At 49.2% G+C, this 23,976-nt stretch overlaps 1 protein-coding gene and 1 long non-coding RNA gene across 5 annotated transcripts in view; both read left to right on the plus strand.

Moving 5' to 3' along the window:
* Window positions 1–23,976, plus strand: part of Zfhx3 (zinc finger homeobox 3) — a 256,316-nt gene that overhangs the window by 120,157 nt on the left and 112,183 nt on the right. The gene's annotated exons all lie outside the window — the stretch shown is intronic.
* Window positions 13,054–23,540, plus strand: LOC121829411 (uncharacterized). Its single transcript, XR_006072209.2, has 2 exons — window positions 13,054–22,727; window positions 23,303–23,540. It is a non-coding gene; the product is annotated as an uncharacterized LOC121829411 (long non-coding RNA).

Below are 23,976 nucleotides of genomic sequence, written 5' to 3' on the forward strand. Positions count from 1 at the left end.
TCAGATTCTAAAGTGAAATTCCATGGGAAAAATCACGAGAATAAATGTATGTAGGGGTAGGTATTTCTGGGTATATGAATGCGTGTGTATGCGCGCTCACATGCATGCTCACACCCATGTCAAGGGCAGGGTTGGATACTGCATGTCTTCCTCACTTGTACTCTGCTTTGCATTTTGAGACAGGGTCTCTCACTGGCCTGGAGCAGTTCAGCAGCCAGCAAGCCCCGGGGCCTGCTCGTTCCCCCTGCCTGCCCAGCACTGTCATTACAAGTTTTTGCTCCAGGGCCTGGCTTTTGTATGTGGGGGTGCTAGGGATCCTAACTTGGGTCCCCCTGCTGGTGTGGCAGGTACCTTCCCTGCTCCCCAGCCCCTTAGAAGAGACTTGAGTGGTGGTTTTTCTCCTAAGAACAGCTGGCAAGCCCCTGCGCCAGACTCTCCCTGTTCTAACTACCTATTGTCTGCCTCAGGCTCCCTTAGCTGAAGTTTCCCTTTACGTCTTAGAGCCCCGGAAGAGCTGGTGTCCTGGCTCTCCTCCCTGTATAGATGTCAGTGTTCAAAAAGGGGAAACTGAGACCTGCTGAGGGTTGATAGATTGTGCCCAGATGAGAGTGGCTGGGACAGACCCCGAGAATGTACCCTAAGTAGGAAAGCTGGTCGGTCTCTTCTCTTCTCTGCACAGCAGGGCTGGGAACTTGTAATCTTCCCTGGTCTGAACATGGCAACTGTTGAGCCTGCTGTCTGGGATGGAATTTGGCTGATTTACAAAAATGTCACGGGATCTTTAATGGCCCTGGGTGGTCAGGACCTGTTTCCCACGTGTTGAGTAATTCCAGTTTCATGTGTGGATAATGCCCATATTAAAGCAGTTAGAGCCATGCAGACGCTGAAGAGGAAGCAGGGACCCGTGTTCCAATGACACATTTCCCATTCATCTGAGAAAGAGGCTGGGAACTTCCACAGGAGGCTGGGAAGTGTTTTTGCAGTGGATTCTATCTTTTTACTTATTTTAAAAGAGTTCTCATACAAGAAAGGGTTTGAAAATTAGAATTGCTGAGTCTCTTTCTCTTGTCTCTTCGATGATTTATCTTTTTTTTATTACTTGGGGAAGATGGGATGTAGTGAGTGTAGGGTAGACAGACGTACGTGGGAAACACATGCATTCCTTCCGAGAATGGCCGTGGGAAATTATATGCAGGCTCTCTCCAGTATCTACATAGAGTTTAGCTGTAAGGATATAATTTGAAATAAAACACCAAGACATTAGGATTTGAATAATTATAGCTCACAAGAACATTATTCCTTGCTAATTAAAAAATATAGTTGATAGATACGTTTACAAATTCAAACAGTAGCATCCAAGCTATAAGAGGGCTCTCTGACTCAAAAAAAAAAATCATGGCCGGGCGGTGGTGGCGCACGCCTTTAATCCCAGCACTCGGGAGGCAGAGCCAGGCGGATCTCTGTGAGTTCGAGGCCAGCCTGGGCTACCAAGTGAGTTCCAGGAGAGGCGCAAAGCTACACAGAGAAACCCTGTCTCGAAAAACCAAAAAAAAAAAAAAAAAAAAAAAAAAAATCATGAGGTATTGTTTGCAACTTGAAAGTAGGTCTCATTTATCTGCTTCCTCTTCACTCTAGTGAGCAGGAGTTAGTGCTCGGAAACACACTTGGATTCCTGAAGCAAGGCTTTCTGTTAAGGCACACTTGGGACTGGAGTGATGGATGTGTGGTTAAAAACACTGGCTGCTCTTGCAGAGAACCCAGACTTGGTTCCCAGCACCCATGTAGCGGCTCACAACCACCTGTAGCTTCAGTTCCAGGGGCTCTAGTGCCCTCTTCTGGCCTCCGACAGTACTGCCTGCATGTGGTGAACATACATACATGCAGGCAAACACATACACACACACACACACACACACACACACACACACACACACACACACACACACTTTTTTTTTCAAAACAAACTTACACATTTATGCTGGGGTGTGGCTCAGTTGTCTTACATGTGCGAGGTTCTGGGTTTGAGCCCCAAGACTGTCCATGAGGGGTGGGTTGGGGGGGGAACTAGATGTATTGTGTAACTTGCTGGCAGCAGGCCAAGTGTGGTTATTTTATTCACGTCTTCCAATGATGGCGACACAGTCACTGCCCACTGTGCCCAGTCCCCATTCTTGCCCTTCTGGGGTGTCGGTGAGCGGTGTCGACAGAGCACAGCACTTGGTTTACCAGCTTTGTACAAGAGATGATCCTGAGGATTTTGAGGACGACGACGAATGGGAGTTCCTACACACACACACACACACACACACACACACACACACACACACACACCCGCTCTTGATGTCTTGTGCCTGATCCCTTCAGAATTCAGTGGAATTGGGTAACAGACACAGCAGTGAGCTAAGTGGAGACATGTGTGAGCTGCAGCTTAGTGACGCTGGGGGCTGTCATCACTGGGGGCCACTCCTTCCTCATTAAAACCAATATGTGTGCGGGGTGAGAGAACTAACACCCAAGGAGGTCAGAAGAGGGCGATGGATGCCTTGGTGCTGGAGTTAGAGGCAGTGTGAGCCTCCTGATGTGGGTGCTGGGAACAGAACTCAGGTCCTCTACTTGGCTTTGCTGCTTCATTTGGGAGGTGTTGAGTCTGACCTGGATGACCCTGGACCTCTTGAGTTTTTCTGGCCCCTGGGAGCACTATCATTTCTTTGCCTTTCATAGATGGAGGGGCCTTGGATATTCCTTTCCCATCTCTGTATCTATTTCAAGTTGAGTTGGCTAGCTAGGTGCTCGGCTCGTTGGCAGGGGAAATCTGGACGTAACGGGCTGGGGTTGTAGCTCCTTTGGTGGAGTGCTTGCTTAGCATATCCAAAGCCCTGGGTTTGATCAGCAGCACCACATCAGCCAGGTGTGGTGGCACGTACCGGTAATTGTAGCCTCAGGGTGGTGAAATCAGGCAGTCTAGGTCATCCTTCGCTATATAGTGAGTTTGAGTCCACTCTGAACTCAGTGAGACTGTATAGTCAATATGAAGGGGGGGGGGGTAGAGGAGGGGAAGGAGGAGGAAGAAGGCAACAGTGATGACGACATGGCCCTTGCCTCAGCTGCAGCCCAGCTGAACATCAAGGTGTACTGACGGTGGGCGAAGCGTAGTATTCAAAGGGAATCTAGCCAGGCTCCGGGCAGCGAGGAAGGATGGGCAGGCCTGTCGTCTGTTTCTGTCATACAGCAGTGACTTTGTGTTAGCTCCCACTCCAGCTGATCTAGTCCCATGGGTCATTTGCGTAGCCCACAAAGCACAGATTGGACAGTGTAGACCGGTGTCACGGATGGACACTGGCAACTGACTGTGGAGATGAATGAGACCTGTGTGTCCCCGTTGTGAGACCTTCCCAGTTACCCCTGTGACCGCCTGGATAGAGTTCAGGGTCATCAGAGGGGGCACCCGGGTAAGGCCCAGAGGTGGGCATTCTCACTTCTCAGGATTAAAAATGCATTGCTAGGACAGGTAGGATGAGATGGGATTGAAATCCCAAAGGAAACAAATGCCCTAAGGAAGAAAACTCAGCATGTTGTTTAATAAGGGAGAAAGAGGAGGAGCAAGTTAGAGGGAGGTGGGGGTGTGTGCCAGAGAGTTAGTTGGGGGCAGGGGGGGGGGGCTGACAATTAACTAATTCTCCTTGCTCTAACCCATGACAGAATTAATCACACATTAACATAGTGACAACAAAATTAATGTCATATGCAAATTAATAGTGCGGGCTTGGCATTCGACAGCCTGTTGGCTTTTTAAGGCTTGCGTTGTATTTAACACCTACCAGGGTAGCTGTGGTCCACCAGCTGGCACGGTCCCACCCAACCCGTGTTCTGCCTGGTGACATCGAGGGCCGCTTTCAAGCCCAAGTGACTCCCTTGCTGCTGCTGGCTGGCTGGCTTGAAATGACGTAGGTTAAAAACTTAGAGTTAGAAGTAGAGTCGAAACAGCTCCAGCGTGGCTGGAGACCCATCGGCTCTGAGGTGGTTTCCTCTTCCTTGTGTTATGCTGTCTGTCTCTTGCAGGAAAGTAGGGCTGTTTTCTTGAAGTCTTTCTAGGAAGCTATTAAAGCACCCCAGAGATGCCTTGCCGAGGGAGAGCATGGGGTTGGCACAGCCAAATCTCAGCTCACTCCAACATGAGTTCGAAACTCCAAAAGGCGTTGTTTTGTGTGGCTTCAAAGGGTTAGCCCAAGCCCATTAACCCAGCTCTAAAGCAGCAAACGCGTGCCTCTCCCTGACGAATAACGAATAAATAAGTAAGTAGGAAGCAAGAAGAGTGTGTTGTGTAGCTTTCTGCCTGTTTAAACTTCTGTGCCCCAGGCAAGTGTGGGCTAGTCCAGTACAGCCAGCCACTAACCCGCTTGCGCATTCACCATCTGTGATAATTACTATTTTGACACTTAATGAGTAATAGCATTGCTAGCCAGGCATTGTATGGAATGTAGAGACGGAGATGTGGTCCTGCCCGGGAGCCACATGGTGTAAGTGCCAGGACGAAGCAATTCAAAGCAGGATGAAAACGGTCCACTGCTGATGTTGATGGCGAATGAGTATTGGCGTTTCCTTAGTGGTACTGATTTCCTTAGCTTTTTCATTAGCTCCCACTTCATCTACTACCAAGGAGAGAGACTTGAGATTGATGAGGTCATGGCAGAGATCTGCAAAGAGTCTTCATCCCTGGGTGTGTGCTTCCTGTATGTTGTGTGCATTGGGCAGAGGCAGTCTAGGGAGGAAAAAAGTCAGGGCCATGGAAGCTGGGACACTAGGATACCATTTTGGTTTCAGAAAGTGAGGCATTTTGAAAGCATCAAGAGTAGATGGTATCTATACTTGTTTCTTCTCTCCTTATTATAGATCACCTGGGAGACAGGTTATGCATGTATGTAGCATATGTATAGATACAAGTATACACATGTATGTAAATGTACTTGTAATTTTTAGGTGTTTTTTTATATGCCTTATATACTAATTTTATTAGTCCTTATAACAGCTTTAAAATTACTACACTTAGGTTGTTGTTGTTGTGTGTATGTGCACGAGTGTGCACGCGTGTTTGTGTCTGTCTTTCTGTCTGTTTACATACACGTGCCTTGGCCTATAGGAGAAGTCAGAGGACAGCTTTCAGGGGTCTCTGAAGTTGGTTCTATCCTTCTACCATGTGGGTCCTGGGACTCAAACTCAAGCCTTGAGACTTGGCAGCAAGTGTCTTTCCGAGGAGCCATCTTGTCGGCCTGTGGCAGCTTTACTATGTATTGATGATTTATCCCTGAGCTTAGTGTGGACAGAGCAGGGAAGCAAGGCACGGGCGGAGGGCCTCCTGTTTCTGTCCCCAGCTCTGACAGGCGCCAGCCAGCCCCAGCTCCTCACCCACGGATCATCAGAGCTGCTTGCCTTCCCAGGACCGGCTCTCCTGATGTTTAGGAAGGCACTGGAAACAGCGCTGCACACCTGGTGATACCTGACCACGGCAGTTGCATTCAAACCAAACCAGAGACCCCAGGTTCTAGAGAGTGCTTAGAGTCGCATGGTGCATTCCACAGGGTTGGGGGACGTGTGTGGCCATACGCAGGCATATCTCGTGTTACCTCGTCTCTGTGTTCAATATGGTGGGCAGACATCTCCTCCTGTGCCTTTGAGGCCATCTCGGATGGCAGCCCTTTGCTCCGGGTGCTGGTGCCCTTTGCCACGCCTCCTACCTGGTACTTACTGGTAAAGCAGGCGGGACAGGGTAAGATGGGCTTAGGCTGGTAGAGAAGGCCCAAGGGACCACGGCCAGAGGAATATCACTTGTGTGGGCAGGTGGGCCTTGCAGTCCCCGTGGGTAACAGGGGATGATCAGGCACTTATGAAGGGCAGTGCCAAGCAAGAATGGGCTAGGAGAAGTTACTTTAGGGAGGAGAGATTGGGTTCACAGAGCAGTCCAGACGCAGTGCTTGGGTGTCCCTGCGTGTGGCCAGTGCCTTCAGGAAGACAGTTGGGAGTGCACTTCTGGCCCTGAGATGTGATCTGTGTGGCTGTGTCCTGATGCTTCGGTACAAGGAGGCCATCTCCATAGCTGTCCCCATCCTAGGTGCTTTGCAGTGGAGCTTGGTTTAGGGACCAGCTGGCAGGGGCCCCTGCATGCCTCCCGCCATGCCCAGCTGGGAGGCGGGCCTGCTTTCCTTCTGCATCTGTGCGTGTGGCCATTTTAATTTTTCCCTGGACAGCCCTGCCTGGGATACTGCTTGCCGCCTGCCATGGTTGCTAAGAAACCAGCAGAGGCCCGTCTCCTCCTTGCCCAGGACAAGGCCCCAGCCAGCATCTCAGAGCCTGAGCCAGCCTTGTATCCTGCTGAGAGCGGGCCACATGTGCTAACAACCCCTTTGCTCTCTGTCAGAGTTCCTGCTTTCCAGACCCCAGGACTCCTTTCTGCACGTTCAGCAGCCCTGTCTGGTAGCTGTCTCTCCATGTCTCTCCTGATAGTACTGAGATTCCCTTAGACGGGATTGAGGATGGCCTGGAATCCACATGAAAATGACATTCCCTAAAGTTTGCGCCATCACCCTGCTCAGACCACACTTTGAACAGATCAGATCCCCTGTAGGTTCTCTGCTCCTCTGGGTTCTCCACAGCACCTCTTCCTGCAGCTTCCTGTCCTCCCTGGTTCTGAGCAATCCTCTATATCCACTGAAAGAAGTGGGGAAATTTTTTTTTTTTTTGACCCGGGGGCCTGGGAAGGAGGTAGTCATGGCCGCCTTACATCCCGTGCACAGTCTGCCCACCTTCCCGGAAGCTGCGGTTTCCGGAAGCCATGTTGCTGATGTTGCTCCACTACCTTCAGCTCTTTCAAATACTGCAGGTGGAGCAGGAGGATGGGGGAGGAGGGGGGCTGTTGGTGAGAAGTAGACCTTGTATCAGGAGGCAAAAATGCCTGTATGTTCTTGGAGGATGCCCACCTCTGGCCCGGGGGCGGGGCACGTGATTGATTGGCTTCACTGTCCCTACCCCACTGTCCCCACCCCGGTCATCTTCTACCCAGGGAAGTCCCTTAGTCGCTCACGCAGCCTTCCCCTTCAATGTTTATTTCAAGTTGATTATACTCTTAATCAGAAAGGGTTCTAGGGACTCCTGAGCCCTATTGGTGGCCAGCCATGGGGATTATTTAATTTTTTTCCTGTGTATGTCTGTCAGAATGTACAGTGCAGTGGGCGTCTTGTCTGCCGAGGCCCTGCAGCTTCTGGACGTTTATACCTGTAGGTGTTGTTACAACATTGTTTATTTCAGGTACTCAGTAGTTGTTTTTTTTCAAGTTAGCAAACTGTTGGGTTGGACTGGTTAGAACAGTACAGCATGCCCTTGCCATAGCTCACTGGGCAACTGGAAAGTAATGATGCATATGTATTTCTTAGAAAGACAGTCCCTCCCTGTGTAGTGGAGAAATAGCACCTGTCTTGATTATTGCGTTTATGTAAAACTGTGGCGTATTATACGTTGGATGTACCAAGTAGGAACTGTTCATCTTAGTGGTATGGAATTTGGTGGTGGTTTTTATTTTTTTCATTTCTTTTAATTTGCCTTTAAGGAATAACAAGCAGGCGCTGGGGAGACGGCTCAGTGGGTCAAGTGTTTGCCTTCTAAGCATGAGGACCTGAGTTCAATCCTAAGAACCCACATAAAAATGCTGGTTGTGGTAGTGCATGCTTGTAATCTCAGCATAGAGAGACAGAGACAGGGGGGTCCCTCACACTCCCTGGTAGGCAGTCTGGCCTCATTGGTGATTCCCTAGGCCAGTGAGAGACTGTGTCTCAAAGGAGGTTGGTGGTGTTTCAATGATACCAGGTGTGTCCTCTGAGCTACACACACACACACACACACACACACACACACACACACACACACACATACATGTTTTTCAGAAAAGCAGATAGATTATTTAGAGTGTCAGAATCAACTGGGGGGACAATTTTAAAGGGTAGATTGTAGTTCTCATCTGAGAGGCTACTGTGCACATGGATTGGAGAGAGAGAGAGAGAACATGTTTTTAATAGTCTTTCCCAATGTCTATCCCTTGAAGGTCATTTAGGAAATACTGAGCCCCATGAAGGAATATCCCCTGAAATATTCCTAAGCAGCAGCCCTCAGGTTCCTGTGTGCAGTCTCACTTCTGAGCACAGTTGACTTTAGGGCACTTTGAATGGTAAAGCCTTGCCTCTGTGAGAGACAGTTGGCCTCACTACCACCATGGGGAGACACAGCTCTGTCTTGTTCCTCTTCCACAAGCAAAATCTTTCTTGCTGTATGATTATTTTATAGACTAATACTGGGTGTGTTTTGTCAGTGTCTTAAAAAAACAACAACTTCGTAATGAGTGATTTTTTTTAAAATTATCATTCAATATTTTTCTCTGGCATGATTTTAACAGTCACAGTGCACTGTAGTCTGAATGTGCCATAATGATGGAGGTCACTGCCCCTGCTTTTTGTCGTTTATCCGTGTCCTTGGGTGTGTCTTGTTCATTTGGCTTCCTTTCCTTCTCCTACATCTGTCAGGATCTGTATCCTCATCCCATGTCATGAATGATGGTGCTCCTCATGAGACACAGCCTTCTTGATGAAGCCTCCGGGGATTAGTCCCCTTAATATGGACACCTACATCATCACCTTTCCATCCCTTCATCAAGCAACTGTGTACAAACCCTGAGTTCCTATGGAACTCCCAGCTCCTTGAAATGATCAAGACCCAAGGAGGGAATTCCTTGTTTTCCTTTGTCCTGTTGATTACATTGTTTCAGTGGGTTCTCTGCCCCGCCCCCCAATTTTATAACAGAAATGCAACAAACTTAACAGCTTCATATACGTACACATGCATTCAGATTTTTATTTATGTCTGGTTTAAAAATGCTTCATTTAAAAGTTCTGAAGTGCAGAGAACACACAAAAAGAAAGCCCTTCCTAACCTCATCACCCAGAGGTGATTTTAATTTAAAATGGGTTGGTACATGCAAATTTAGCCTTCCCTGTACAGATATGATATCGTAGGGTTATTTTGTAGAATTAAAATGATTCTGCATATAATTTGTAACTAGCATTTATAAAGTTTTACAATGTATGATCTTTTCTTAGTGGAGAGGGACAGAGGTGGACACAGGTTCTCATGTATCCCAGACTGGCCTCAGACTACTGGTCCTCCTGCTTCCAGCACTTGGGGTTACAAGTATGTGCCACCATGCCTGGTGTGTAACCTTGTTTTGATGCCAGTAAACACCTTTCTCCATTATCTTTTGATTCATTATATCTGTTTATTAGTGTGTGCATGTGTGTGTGGAGGTCAGAGAACTACATGCAAGAGTCAGCTTTCCCTCCATACTGTGGGTCCTGGGGATTGAACTCGGATCCTTAGTCTTGACAACAAGCCCCTCTTCCCATCGAGCTCTATTGCTGGCCCCACAGCAGGGCTTTCAGTAGCTGTGGGCTGTGCCACTATAGGAAGGGTCTGTGGTTTATTTAGCCGCCCCTTCATTTGACACTCAGGCGGTTTGCAACTTTTTCCTATTGTAGGAAACTTTAACAAAGACACCAAAGAGGAGGACTCGCTCTGGTTGAGGAGGACTGACTGATTGGGAAGGACTCCCTCTGTGTTTTAGGCCCCAGTTCATCATGGTCTCTTACTGAAAACTATACATTTTGAGACTCGTACATCTCCCATTATTATATGGTGAAATCTTTGCTTTTTTTCTTTTCTTCCCCTTGGTGAAATGTGGGAATGCCTCGCCCATGCCAAGGTCACGTGTCGAATAGTTCCTGTTCGTGCTCTTCCTGGTTCTGTGCCTCCACACTCGAACCCATCTGAAGTTTGTGGTCCCTTGTGCTGTGAGCAGTGACCTCTCTCTGTTTTTTACGTTTAGTTATCAACTTCGACCTCTTGTACCAGACAGTCTCCCTGTCCGTCCCATGGTGCCCAGCAGCGCTGACATATTGCACAGTAGGTTTTTACTTAAGTCTCTTACTAGACTCGCTCTTGCTTCATTGATTGGCCTTGACTTGGGCCTGAACACAGCCCTCTGGATTACTTCAGTTTGCCACTGGCTGGTAGCAAAGTCTAACAATTCGCATCAGTCATCAGTTAACAGTGTTTTTTTTTAGGTAGGGCATGCTGGTTACTCCTGTAATCTTGGAACTTGGGAAACTGAGTCAGGAGGATTGCTGCAAATCTGGGGCCAGCCTGAGATCAACCCACTGTGTACAGTGAGTTCTAGGCCAATCTGGAATCTAGAATAAGACCCTGTCTTAAAAACCCAACCCAAACCAAACAAACAAAACACCCCCTTTTCCTTATCACCTGTTTATTTTTTTATTATTTATCACCTGTGACTTTTATAGACTGTTGAGTTAATGGGCAACACCTTCTGTGTCTGTTCAAATCTATTAGCGATGTCGGACAAGGGAGGTCTAATTAGACAGCTGTATTTTACGGCAGCGGTTCCCTGCAGGTTGACTCTGATTGGTGAGCAGCATGCTTTGGGCCAGCATTCCTAAATACAGAGATGCCTTCGGACAGACACCCTAATCAGCCCCTCCTGTCCCCAGATTGCTCACAGGGACATCCTGAGAGACAAAAGCAAATGCCATTCAGGTTTAATAGTCCCTTGATCTTTTAGCCGAGTCGTAGTAATCACAGATGTCACCGCATTTGGGTAGAAAGAGGGGAGATAAAGGTATCTGGCCCCGCTCTGCGCCCAGTGAACGCAGGTTTCCTGCTCGTCATTCCTGGCTACCTTTTCCAAGAGCTTGCCAACACCTGCCTGGTGACTGGATTTGTGCCTCGTAGTCCAGGTCACAATGTACAGGTTCCAGTGACCTTGAAAACTCAGAAACCATGCTTCTTTTCAATGCTGCTTTTCTCCCTCAGGATCAGGTAAAACATTGAAACTGCTGGCCGGGGAAACACCTCGGTGGTTGCTGACGCTCCAGGGCACTGAGTCGTTAGAACTGTGTTTGGCGCATGAAACGCACTCCAAGCTCACCGCCATTGTAACCCTCCTCCACAGCTTAGAAAATGGATGCGTGGAGAAGTATCCTGTATCCGAAATGCTTGGGACCCAGACACGTTGGCAGTTTTGGAATTTTTCTCAGCATGCTTGTATATACATATTGAAATATCTTGTGATGGGACCCAAGTCCAAGCATGAAATTGATTTGCTTCACACATATCTTGGTAACTTCATATGGTATTTTTAGTGCACCAGTATAGTGACTGTGATCCGTCATGTGAGGTCCAGACGTGGAGTTTTCCGGTTGTGCTGTCCTGTCGATGTTCAAAACGTTTTTTGACTTTAGAGTACATTGGATCCGGGATGCACAGCCCATGTGCTCTTTAAAACTCCATCTGAGGTTCTGTCTCGAGAGGCAGTTTCCCTATTATTATCTAGCTTATTGGATAGTTTTGGGTGGGATCCAGCAGTTGCTGATTTGTGATGGTTACACTTACTGTGTTGACGGCCGAGATCCACCACCATTTCCTGTGTTTGGTGGTACTGTGTGTTTACAAGAGAGTCGCCTGCGGGGGTCCAGTGTCTACAGGGTGTTAGGAGAATGCAGGTGATTTGGTTCTGTGCAAGTGCTCTCTCTCACCTCTTCTCCATGGCAGAGAGTGGTGGGGAGGGTCGGTACTGGGACTGAATGTCATGTAGAAGACCATGGCACTTCTCACCCAAACATCTGTTTGCTCTTTTGTTTTCTAGAAGTATTTTTTTTTTCTGTTTCTTTTTGGATGACCAAACACTGAATGGTTGAAATTGAACATGCCAGCATCTCAGTGTTTGAGGTTACAGATCTCAGGGTCATCATGGCCAGGTTTTATCCTTCTGCTGGCTCCTGGTTGCTTTTGCAGACCTGTGTGCATTATTCTGTGACCGCTCCCTCGACTCCTCAGACTGGTAGACGTCAACAGGGTTGGTGGTGAGGTTTGTCCCTGTGATGCACAGACTGGGACGATATCAGGGAGCACCGTGGTCTGTGGCCTTTGAGCATCTCTCACCCCCGTGGCTGCAAAGTTCTTTGGCCCAGCTCTGGGAAGCTCCAAGAGGGCTGCCCTCTGTTGACACCCACCAGCGTCTCTTTGTTTTGTGAACCATCATCTTTATCCTTTCCATATTGACACTTGGCCACATGCTGCTCCATTTTGATGACCTTGAGCTCTTTGTTTGTTTGTTTGTTTTTTGGTGTTTTGTTTTGTTTTGAGGCAGGCCATCACTTTGGAGCCCAGGCTGGACTGGAGGTCACTTGTACAGCCCAGTATAGCCTTAGACTTGAAATTCTCCTGCCTTAGCCTCCAGAGTGCTGGTATTACAGGTCTGAGTGTCCTTGGAGTTTTGGAGTTGTATATGGAGGTGCAGGATTAACAGGCTACTCTTGAGACAGCAAATGTCGTCTCTAGGGCAGTGTTTCTCAACCTGTAGGTCAGGACCTCCTTGGGGGAAAATGACCCTTTCACAGGGGTCACATATCAGCTATCCTGCATATCAGATAATTGTGATTCATAACAGTAGCAAATTTATGGTAGCAACAAAAATGACTGTGTGGTTGGGGGGTCAGCGCAGCAGGAGGAACTGTGTTCAAGGGTCGCCGCATTAGGAAGGCTGAGAACCACTGCAGTAGTGCAAGAAGACCTGCGATCAAGCCTCTGTCCCTTCATAGTAGTGCTGCCGTGAACACACGCCTCACACCTTCCTGCCACGTCTTCCCACTTGTAGTCCGGGGTGCGTCATCCCAGTGATGGAACATCACGGTCATCGGGCTGCTGTAAGGACCCAATGGGGGCACTGTTCGTGTGCTCACAGGACCCTTGCTGGTGTGAGAACTTGACAATCCAAGTACTCCTAACAGAGACAGCAAACTCTGGCTTTTCAGGTAGACTTTCCCGGGAGATATGTTCGTGCAAAGAGAAGCTGACCTCTGTCACAAGATATTTTTTGTTTACTATTATAATAACATCAAGATGGATTCCTCTCACACCCCCCCCCCCCCCCCGCCCCCAGAAGCCTGGGAAGAACTTAGTGGTTCGTTTCCTAATGAAAAGTATGGACAAGACCTTCAGAAGAGTAGCTTGCCAGTGTCTTGAGAACCTGGGCTGATGTCCTCTCAACCAGGTGATGAGGTCGTCTTGACATCTTCCTCATGATGGGATGTTGAATTGGCCACTTTCCTCGTCCTGGTGGCCAATGCGTGGCAGAAACGAATTGAGAGATGAATTACAGAGCGTCTTCCCAGGAGAGAGGAAGCGGAGAAAAGAGTGAGACAGGAAAGAATCCAGAGTGAGATATAGTGCTGATGACATGCCCCCAGTATGCTACTTTCTGCAGAAGCCCTAGTTTTCCTACACATCACCACTTCCTGGAAGTGCCGTCATATCATAACTCTGTCAGAGGCTGAATCCATCGGTGAAGTCAGAGCCCTCAGGATCTAATTGCCGTCAGAAATACATGAAGATGTGTGCTTTATTAGCTTTCTTGGTGTGTTCTTAACCCAGCAAGTTGACTCTGAAAACTAAGCAGTCGAGAGGCCATGGGCAGGGCGCATGCTTTCAGTGATAATCTGTCCAATGATCTATAATGTCATTGTCATGGGGGAATAAGAAATAAGCCCCTTGCCTGCCCCTTAGTTCCTGACCAACACTCTTCAGATCCAGGCCATGGAATTCAGGGCCACACAGAGGAACTGCCACAGACAGCCCAGTGCCATGTGGAGTCCTGATTTGGATCCCAGACGGCAGATGTGAGTAGAGACACTGAGCAGTCTGAGGTTCCGTAGCATCAGGTACCAGTCTCCCTCTCCCTGACAGATGGCCTGGGTGTTCAGATGGGTGGTGTCGCCACTAGAGGAAGCTGTGTGACGGGCATATGGGAACCTGGAACTATCCTGTGACTCATTTGTAAATATAAACTGATAACAAACTGAAAAGTGAAAATCAAAGAAACAGAACCCCACGGTACATGCTGGGTCTAGAAATGCTTACTGGGTTTAAAGCAGGAGCTAAAAGTGGTTGCCACCATGGCTACCTCCCGGGGACAGTGGGCTGTTACTTGTCGCTGGCCCTCCTGGACTTCCTTCCAAAGGCAGGCACGTAAACATTTTTGTTGAATGTTTTCCAAAGCCCCTTTACTCCCCTTATGATTGCACGCCTTAGAAGTTTCAGTGGTAGTGCCGGCCCGGACTCCCACCCCGACCCCTGCCAAAGTGTCATTTTAAGACCTGCTTGGCTCTTCCAGAAGACTTCTTTAAAGTAGCATTTGTTTAGCTGTGCTTAATTTTATTTTCCACTCATATTCCTAACCCATCCAGGTCCCTTTTATATTGCCTCTGCCCTTGCCAGTCTTTTGAAAGCCTCCCAAATTAGCATCATCTGAGAATTTAATTAACTTGCTGTTTACTAACCCTCTCCTTTCAAGATAATTAATGAGGATGTTAAGGACGCTGGGCCTGACACTGCTCCCAGTGGCACCTGAGCGGGCAGCTTCCGGAGTGAGGCTTTGGCAGGGTGGAGAGCGCCCCTTGGCTGTCCGGCAGCCGGTGTCCAAGGCACTGCGGCCACACGAGGGGCTGGCACCAGGGGCGAACGTTGGCTTGAAGTCGGGCTTTGCTGCCTCGCCCTTTCCCACTCATTTTCTGCTTTGTTAATTAAAAAGCCCATTTCACTCAGAGTGCAATGCTTATTTTTCGTGTTATTCCCTAGACAGCGCCTCCATTACCAGGCTTGAAATTAAACTAGCTGAGAACGTCCAGTGTCACAATTCCCTTTTGTGTCTGTCAGAGTGGTGCCGCGGCGTCTCCGGCTCTGCACCCCCTCCCCCTCGGCTTTCAGCTCAATCCAGGTAACTGGAGATTATTGTTGATGTAGACCCGAATGCTGCTTTCTGGAACTTCTGTAGCCGTGGAAGCCCGCTCCGTCCAATATGGTAGCCCACAGCATCCAGTAAGGTAGCCTGCAGCATCCAGTAGGGTAGCCCATAGCATCCAGTAGGGTAGCCTGCAGCATCCAGTAGGGTAGCCCATAGCATCCAGTAGGGTAGCCCACAGCATCCAGTAAGGTAGCCTGCAGCATCCAGTAGGGTAGCCCATAGCATCCAGCAGGGTAGCCCGCAGCATCCAGCAGGGTAGCCTGCAGCATCCAGTAGGGTAGCCCATAGCATCCAGTAGGGTAGCCCACAGCATCCAGCAGGGTAGCCCACAGTATCCAGTAGGGTAGACAGCAGCATCCAGTAGGGTAGCCTGCAGCATCCAGTAGGGTAGCCCATAGCATCCAGTAGGGTAGCCCACAGCATCCAGTAGGGTAGCCCACAGCATCCAGTAGGGTAGCCCCTAGCATCCAGCAGGGTAGCCCATAGCATCCAGTAGGGTAGCCCATAGCATCCAGCAGGGTAGCCCATAGCATCCAGTAGGGTAGCCCATAGCATCCAGTAGGGTAGACCGCAGCATCCAGTAGGGTAGCCCACAGCATCCAGTAGGGTAGCCCATAGCATCCAGTAGGGTAGACCGCAGCATCCAGTAGGGTAGCCCACAGCATCCAGTAGGGTAGCCCATAGCATCCAGTAGGGTAGCCCATCGCAGCATCCAGTAGGGTAGCCCGCAGCATCCAGTAGGTAGCCCCTAGCATCCAGTAGGGTAGCCCGCAGCATCCAGTAGGTAGCCCCTAGCATCCAGTAGGGTAGCCCACAGCATCCAGTAGGTAGCCCCTAGCATCCAGTAGGGTAGCCCGCAGCATCCACTAGGGTAGCCCACAGCATCCAGTAGGGTAGCCCACAGCATCCAGTAGGGTAGCCCATAGCATCCAGTAGGGTAGCCCCTAGCCACTTGTAGCTGTTGAGCACGTGACACGTGACCGCCATGACTAGGGATCGAAACGTTTAAGCGGTATTCAACATTCTGGAACTTTAAATAGTCACACGTGGCTAGGACGGTGACTCTATTGGCCGCAGAGGCTAGTGGGTCCCTTATCTGCTTGGGCTCATCTGTGTTGGGTCTAAGGCAGTTTGCCTACCTTCTCCGGGGACTTTCTCCTCAAATGGAGAGGGTAAACTGATTGCAACATGGTATCCAAAGGACTGTAATTAGGAAGGTAAGTTTTCCGAAGGAAAAAGATGTTACTTTCTAAATCCAAATGTAAATGACTTGGATTATCCGTGTCACTGAGCACTTCATTCATGCAGATAATTGAGAATTGACAGTGCCCTTTTCCCTCAATTACTTCCTGATAGTTCCATGTGGTACAATGGGGGAAACATGAAGCTATTTTTAAATAGCTATGTTAATGTCCTCATTAATTTTACCATTTTTCTACCAATTAACAAATATTAACTCTTGAGGCAGAATTAAGTTGGCTTCCCCTAGGAAGCCGCATTTGCCGGTAACTCCCTTGCCACGAGAGCCTGGGGAGGCTTAGCTTTTCAAGCCTTCTGCGTGACAGTGTGCAGGTGAAGCAGAAACACAGTGACGTTCATGGTGATCTCGTACTGGATCCTCCCAGTGTAACACAGTGCCGTGCGACAGATACTGAACCAGAACCAGACCCTCAGGTTGAGTTCCATGGCCCCCGTTTATCAGCCTCACATATGGCACAGTGCAGGGCTACATATTCAATGCCTACAGGGCCACAGGGATTTGAAATGGATAATGGAGGGGATGCCCAGCGCCTGCCCAAGTGTGGATCTCAGGGGCTGTGGATCCTTCCTGCCGCCTTCTCTTCGTTCCTTCCCTCTCTGCCTCTTTTCTGTCCTTCTGTCCTTTTTTGAGGCAAGCGCATCATGATTGCATAGGGAGCTGGCAGATTTTAAAGCATCCACTAGTAATTAAAAATCCTTCACATACAGAGTCACACCATTTACACTCCCAGAGTTCGCGGCTGCTGCCAGGTTGCCTTTACTGTTTTAACTCGATCTTTTCCGTTGAACTGAATGACATCGGGATTCTCCCTGTCCCCAAAGAATCAGTCCCAGTGTGGAATGGACAAACCCTTTGAAATCCATATGGGGCTGGAGACACGTGCGATGGTGGTGTTACTAAGATGTTTGTGCGATTACTTTTCCAAGTTTGGACTTCGAGGCCGGCCACTCATTCCTGGCTTTCAAGACTCTCAGCCTTCTGCTTTCAGTAGATGCTTGGGGGTACAAGCATGGGGTGTAGAGAGAGACACAGGCATAGTAGTCACTCAGGTGTGACCTCCCACCTGCGCCGCTCTCAGCTCCTGGAGAGCAGCATCAGAGGCGCCTGCATTTTACCATTGTGAGGTTATAGGCTTGGTAAATGTGGAGTCCGCTCTCAGCCGTTGCCCAGCTGAGAGCAAGTGTCCAGTCTTCACATCATTTCACAGGTGTGACTCTTGATTATAGAAGGATATGTAGAACTTGAGGATCCAGAGCATAGTTACATGGAAGTTCTTACATCAGAAACAAGGGGTGATGTTTAATTATTCTGAATTCATTTTGTCATTCAGAGTTAAATGATCCTTGACTACGTGTTGATCTTCAGTTTCAAACAGCCTATTTTTACAAAAAGTTTTCAAGCCTGTGTGTGTGTGTGTGTGTGTGTGTGTGAGAGAGAGAGAGAGAGAGAGAGAGAGACAGAGAGACAGAGAGACAGAGAGACAGAGAGACAGAGAGACAGAGACAGAGAGACAGAGACAGAGGCATGTGGATTGGGGGCATTCTATCTTCTTTGAGACCAGGCTTGTGGGTTTTCATGTGACTGGGTAAAACTTCCAGTTTCAGATCAGGATCAGTATATTTCCAACAGAGGAGGGAAAGCCAGCTAGTCACTTGTCTTTTATACATAAAGTTTTATTGGTACACAGCCACCCTCCATCATCTCATTACAGTCTACCACTGCTTTTTACAGAGCCAGAACTGGGTGACCGTGACAGAGGGGCAATAGCCTCAGCCTTAAGGTGTTTGTCCTCCAGGTATTTACAAAGTCATCTGACCTCTGGTCTGATAGATAGAAATGAGTCTTCTTAGAGCAGTGACTCTCAACCTGTGGGTTGCAACCGCTGGGGAGGGGGTCAAATGACCCTTTCAAAGGGGTCACACATCAGATATCCTGATATCAGATATTTATGTTAGATTCATAACAGTAGCAAAATTACAGTTATGAAGTAGCCACAAAATAATTTTGGGGTTGGGGAGTCACCACAACACAAGGAACTGTACTAAAGCGTTGCAACATTAGGAAGATCGGGACCCACTGGCTTAGAGGCTTGTTTTAATGAATTCTGGGGAAACTGTGGAGTTAGACATTACTCTACTTACAGCGTCCTTAAAATGCATTTGTTGTCAGCTTGGCTGGCTCTGGCTTATTCCTGTGATCTGGAGAATTTGCTTATTAGATGTTGAATGCGGTGACCCTGGTTTCATGGTAACTAACCCTGCCTCGGCCCCATGCTGATGCACTGCTAGTCATTATATTCCAGAGACTGAGTAGTTTTCAACATTGCGGTGAGGAGGACTCTGCTCATTAGTGGGTCCCTGCAGCCTTCGGTTCCACTAATCCCGGAGTGCTTTCTCAACCCGAAACCATGGGTATTATTCTAAACGTTAAGTAATCTATCTCTCTCTGAAGACAAAGTGTTCCCTGGCCATCACTAGCCGAGCTCCATCATCGTGATGATGCCGTGAGGTGGGGTCTAAGTACTGCCATCCGGCGTCGCTGCTGAAATGGGGTGGAAGGGTGACTCACTGAAGGTCACTTACTAACAAAGCCCGTCGGCCATTTGTGTCATCTCATGAGTCACATTGGCGCTGGCGAATGCAGCTGGCACCTGCAGAACTCACACCCAGAGGCAGGCTGGTCCTCCTAACGGGTTCTTCCCTGGCAACCCAATGATCGAATTATCAAGGTAAGTGAATGGGTGATCAAGTAATTAATTCATCGCCGTCTAGGCTCGGGATCCCTGTGAAGTCAGATGGTGGGGGTAGGCTTTCTGAGCCTCCAGATTCCTGTTCAAACCGGTCATCACCACCTGACCTCGGATTTCAGTTTGCTTTAGCTCTTAAGAAGTACCTACAGGCTGACTTCTTCCAGCCTCTTGGTAGGTGGTGCCGCTCTTCCTCTGTTTCCAGTGGGAGGTGGCACTTGGTGCCAGAGGCCTGTGTTCTCTCTCTCTCCCCTGTTCTCACTGTTAGACGATCTGGGCTCTGTGTGTCCAGTTCAGAGTGGAAGGGTGCCTGGTTCCTGCCTGCAGAGGCCTTCCAGTCTCCACGGGGACTTTCCTACAGACACAAAGGTCCTGAATGGCCGTGAGTAACGGTGGGTGGAGCCTTCAAGACTTAGACTCCAGGAGGGAAGGCCTCTGTAGACAGAAAGGAGATGCATAGAAGGCAGTGTTAGGATGTGCTGGAAGTAGCCGAATTCACAGGAGTAACGGCACACGCCAGCGCACACCATCTACTGAAAGAATAATGAAAATCACTTGTTTTCACCAGAGGTCAAAAGTGTGAGGTAATAGGAAACAGGAATGTCGAGAGGCAAGAGGGGGTGAGTGAGTTAAAGCCGGAAGAATGACCAGTCACAGAACACAGTGACCAGTACTTGGGAGGCTGAGGCAAGAGGATTATCGTGAATTCTGAGACCAGCCTGGGATGCTGATCGAGACCCTATCCCAAAACAAACAGAGTATCACGGTGACCCAAAGCTGAGTGAGACTGGGTGTTGGGTCCCCTGGCCTTCCGTGATCATAACTGCGAAGGCCCTTGGCGCCTTTCAAATGCCACTAGCCCGAGAGCTTTCGGAAAGGTGGCAGTTCTTGATTGGCAGGTGGCATGGTCCAGGCTCGAGTCCCAATGTCCCCATGTCCCTTTCCCGTGGGGGTGTCTGCCGCGGCTGGTGTGCTGGAGCCCCCTGGAGCCCCCTGGTGCCCTGCTGCTGCCGGTAGCTCAGCTGTCTGTCTCCCTTCGGTCCCTGTCTTCCCTTTCCCCTCCGCACACTTGACTGCTGTTTTCCTCCAGTCAGTTTGCACTTCAGCGAAGGAAACTGCCCGTGGTACATTTCAGCAGGGCTGGTGGACTCTGCCCAAGGGGGAGTAGACGGGCTGCCCCGGCCCCAGCAGGTTCCCATGGCCTTTCCCTGGCCCAGCCTGGTTTCTCGGCCAGTTGGAACACCCAGTGCATGTCTCTGAGGAGAGGATGTTTGGATTAGCGCTGGACGGGTTGCTGCAAAGCCTTCCTGTGTAGGAGTTTCCTAGGGCTGGAGAAACGGCTGAGGGGTGAAGCAACAGCACTCGCTCCTCTTCCAGAGGCCGCGGGTTCAGTCCCCAGAACCCCTGTCAGGCGGCTCGCAGGCACCCGTAGCTCCAATTCCACTATACCCTCCTTTGGCCTCCATGGGCATACATGTGGTATACACTCACATACACATAAAATAAATAAATAAATATATTAAAAATAAGTTTAAAAATGCCTTGTTGGCAACTCTGTCTTTGGCCTCGTTCCACTGAGAGCAGAATCCTGTGTCAGGGGCTTAGGTCCAAGTTGTGTGGGCATCTCCCCGAAGGGGACCGTTTGGGCTGGCCAGCCAGGCAGAAGGCTCGGGACAGAGCTGAGATGGGAAATATACACACAGCGGTGTGGGACTTCTGAGCCCCTGTGGGGAGTATTCCCTCCCCGCAACAGACCTCACAGGCCCTGGAATTTGGATATTGAGGAAGGCAAACCATCCAGCCATTCTTCAGGGCAGTTGGAGAGACTCGGGGTGAGGGGGTGCGGGGAGGAGGAAAAGGAAGGACCTTTTCCTGTAAAGGTGCAGTCGGCTCTGCCCACACCTGCCCAGGGCTCCCACAGCCTGAGTTGCGCTCTCCTGCCGTCTGCTGTGTTCCTCCCCATGCCGTGTCGCCGAGTCTTGCCTCTACTTCCCCGTTAACAGTAGAGCGTGGTGACCAGCCCCCGCCTCAGAAAACAAGGCAATCCAAAGAACACAACTAGGTATATCTGGAAGAAATGGAAGGATGGGACATCTGTGACCACTCAGATGTCCTCTAGCTGGGACATTCTGTCTATTTGGAGGGAAAGGAGGGGACACTCTCTTGTGATCCTCATACTAAGAAACTTGGGTCACCAAGTACAGCCACTTAAAGTCATTATCTCCTGTCATAAAATAGTATTCAAACAAGTCGTCAATATCAGCAAGCGTTTATTTTCTTCACTCCCCAGCATTCTAGCTCGGGAAGGAGGGTGTAGAGAAGGAGGACGCAGTGAGGCTCCAAGGAGGAGGATGTGTGGTGGGTACTGACGGGGCCATGGGACCAGAGGGAAAGAGACAAAAATGGCCCAGCTGTGATGGGGCAGGGCCTCCACGAGACCGTGTTGTCGCCCTGCCTTTTGATTCCTGTGGCATTTCATCAAGTGAAGGAAGTGCCTGGGAGGGCATCCAACCAGGAAAAGGCACCCAAACCAGGAAGATCAGATTGGCCAGTGCAGCAGGGACTGCTTTCTGTGTTGTGGAGGGCCGAAATCTGACATGAAGGAAGCGGCTTCGGACTCCATTAGATAGGTCTTGATGAGCACGCCAGAGACCAAGAGTCTGGGAGGGGGGGGATTTTCCTTGTTCGTTCAGATCATCAGTCCCCAGGGCTGAAGGACCAGCCATGGATCTGGAACTGTGTGGTGGAAAGAGGAGAGGAAGACAGGACTTGGCCCAGCTCAAGAGACGCTGTTCGGGGTGGCAGGAGAGCAGGCCTCACTGGTTGCCCAGTGTCTTAAGTAAAACGTAAAAGCTGCTTCTGGAAGAATGCAGGTCCCAAAGGAGAGCCTGGAGACTGGGCCTCTGTAAAGTGCACAGGTCCGGCCATTCCAGAGGAATACTTCTTTTCTTTACATCTGTGTACTCCCCCGCCCCCAAGCTCCCTTCAAAAGACCCCATATATTTTATTCAATCAGAAGATGACCCCGTTAACATTTTGAGTCCAGTAGTATGATCAGTTTCATGATTTTCATTTAATAAGTGGAAACTTTTATTATAGGGTAGCGCATATTCTTTTGGTTTTATTTTTCCCAGCAATTTTGCATTCTGTAGCAGTTAGGTCGTGGGCTAGCCTACATAGTTTCTACTCTGGGCCAAATCTCAATGCACATATCCCCTTTCAGATAGATGTTGGGCACTGAACTGTTTCTAATGGAGAATCTGTTGGCCACCACACAAACACACCGAAGGTCCTCTATATTGGAAGCCTGCCTTACCTGGCCTACCATTTAAGACAATAGTCACAGACACACTTGCATAAGAGTCACCTGGAGGGCTTGCTGAGACCCGTGTGTCCAGGTTCCATCTTTAGAATTCCTGTTGAACTGGACAGAGCCTAAGAATCTCCAAGTCCAAGGTTTCCTAGGAGTCCACGCTGGCAGTTGATGCTGACAGTCCGTGGATGCTCCTGGATAACATCTGTCGTGAGCTAAGCATCCCTGGGCAAAGAAATTGCTGGGTTCCTGGTGGGACCTTCCTTTAATGGCTCCTTCTCAAGGACTGGAGCAGGAATAAAGGAAGGGCAGGTGCCTCTCCAGACCCTGAGTTACCCTCCTTTGTGAGAATTCAGACTCCTCCAGTGTCCCCAAACTTTGTTTGATGCTGATCCCTGAGCAGTGGTTTTCACCTCTCCCAACTTCTTGCCTCTTCGTCCACGAGGAACAACCATTCTGAAGACCAAAGCTGAGTCTCAGCCTCAGGGAGTGGCAGGTGGTTCTCTGTGTGACTCTCATGCTTCAGGGTTCAGTCTTACCTTGGGCTTCTACTGGATGGTGCTGAGATCTTTCCACGAGAGGCCCCTTGTGACCTGTAAATGCTGCTGTGGAAGCGAGGGTGCTAATCTTCAGGGACAGCACAGGAAGATTCCCAGAGATTCCCCTAGCCCGGGAGATACTCGCGGCTTTGAGCCCATGCCCAGTGGAGTGATTAATCGATGTCCTCCACTCTGCTGGACAATTAAGGGAAGCGGGAGAAGGAGGGAAAAGTCTTCAGTTAGACCTAATTTGGCACCATATTGTTTTCTGTTAATCTATTTTGCTTTCTGTCCGTCTGTCCCAAGGGACGGGTGCCTTGCTGCTTGCTGAAGCATGCATAACTAATGTCCTCATTAAGGGCTGATCTGTTTATCAGGACCATGCTAGGAAGCTGGGCTGCCAACCTAGGCACAAGCTGGGGGCTGTTACCTCCCTCTGGGCCTTAGCCCCACCTCATTAAGCTGGTCCTGGCTATTGATTGGGAGCCTGTGTTTGGAAGAGTCTTACTTACTCCATGCATTATCTTGACAGATTGATCAGACCTGATTGAGAACCTCTTAAAGGAACGAACAGCTGTAATGGGAAAGTTGGACTCTGTCATCCGTTAGGATGATTCTGGAAGCAAGAAGAACAAGGCTGACATCTTGGAGCAATTGTATTTACAATTAACATGGCTGAAAACGATTGCCTCTATTGATCCCCCCTTCCTGCAATTACAGCCCCATTGTTTACATTCCAGCACTTCAGTTATAAAAAGGAAATTCAATAATTATTGCATTATTTAAAGTTAAAGTGCCACAGAGTTTGCTGGCTGCGCTCGCTGGTTGATTTAACGTTCAGTAAAATCCATGCTGAGCTCTCCATCTTGAGGCCAGCAATATCGGCTTTTAATGAGACTTAAGGGGGGGGGGGCTCGGAGTACATGGTGTTTGTCTGGGTTATTTATGGGGGTGGGGAGCTGAAAGCCGGGCAGAGAAACCAGCCATGTCATGGTTCATGAAACGGTCCCCCTTGCCACCTGGCCATCTAGCCTGCAGATGACCATGTCTTGGTCTTCTGGCAGATACTTGACTATTTATTTCCTTCAAACAAGTTTTCTTTACCTTGTTGCTCTCTCGTTCCCCTTCCTCTTCCCTTCTGCAAAACCTGTAGACCTTGACCTTCAGTAAAACCTGTAGACCTTGACCTTCAGTAAAACCTGTAGA

Source organism: Peromyscus maniculatus, chromosome 5 (assembly GCF_049852395.1).
Source record: "Peromyscus maniculatus bairdii isolate BWxNUB_F1_BW_parent chromosome 5, HU_Pman_BW_mat_3.1, whole genome shotgun sequence".
Classification (NCBI taxonomy): Eukaryota; Metazoa; Chordata; class Mammalia; order Rodentia; family Cricetidae; genus Peromyscus; species Peromyscus maniculatus.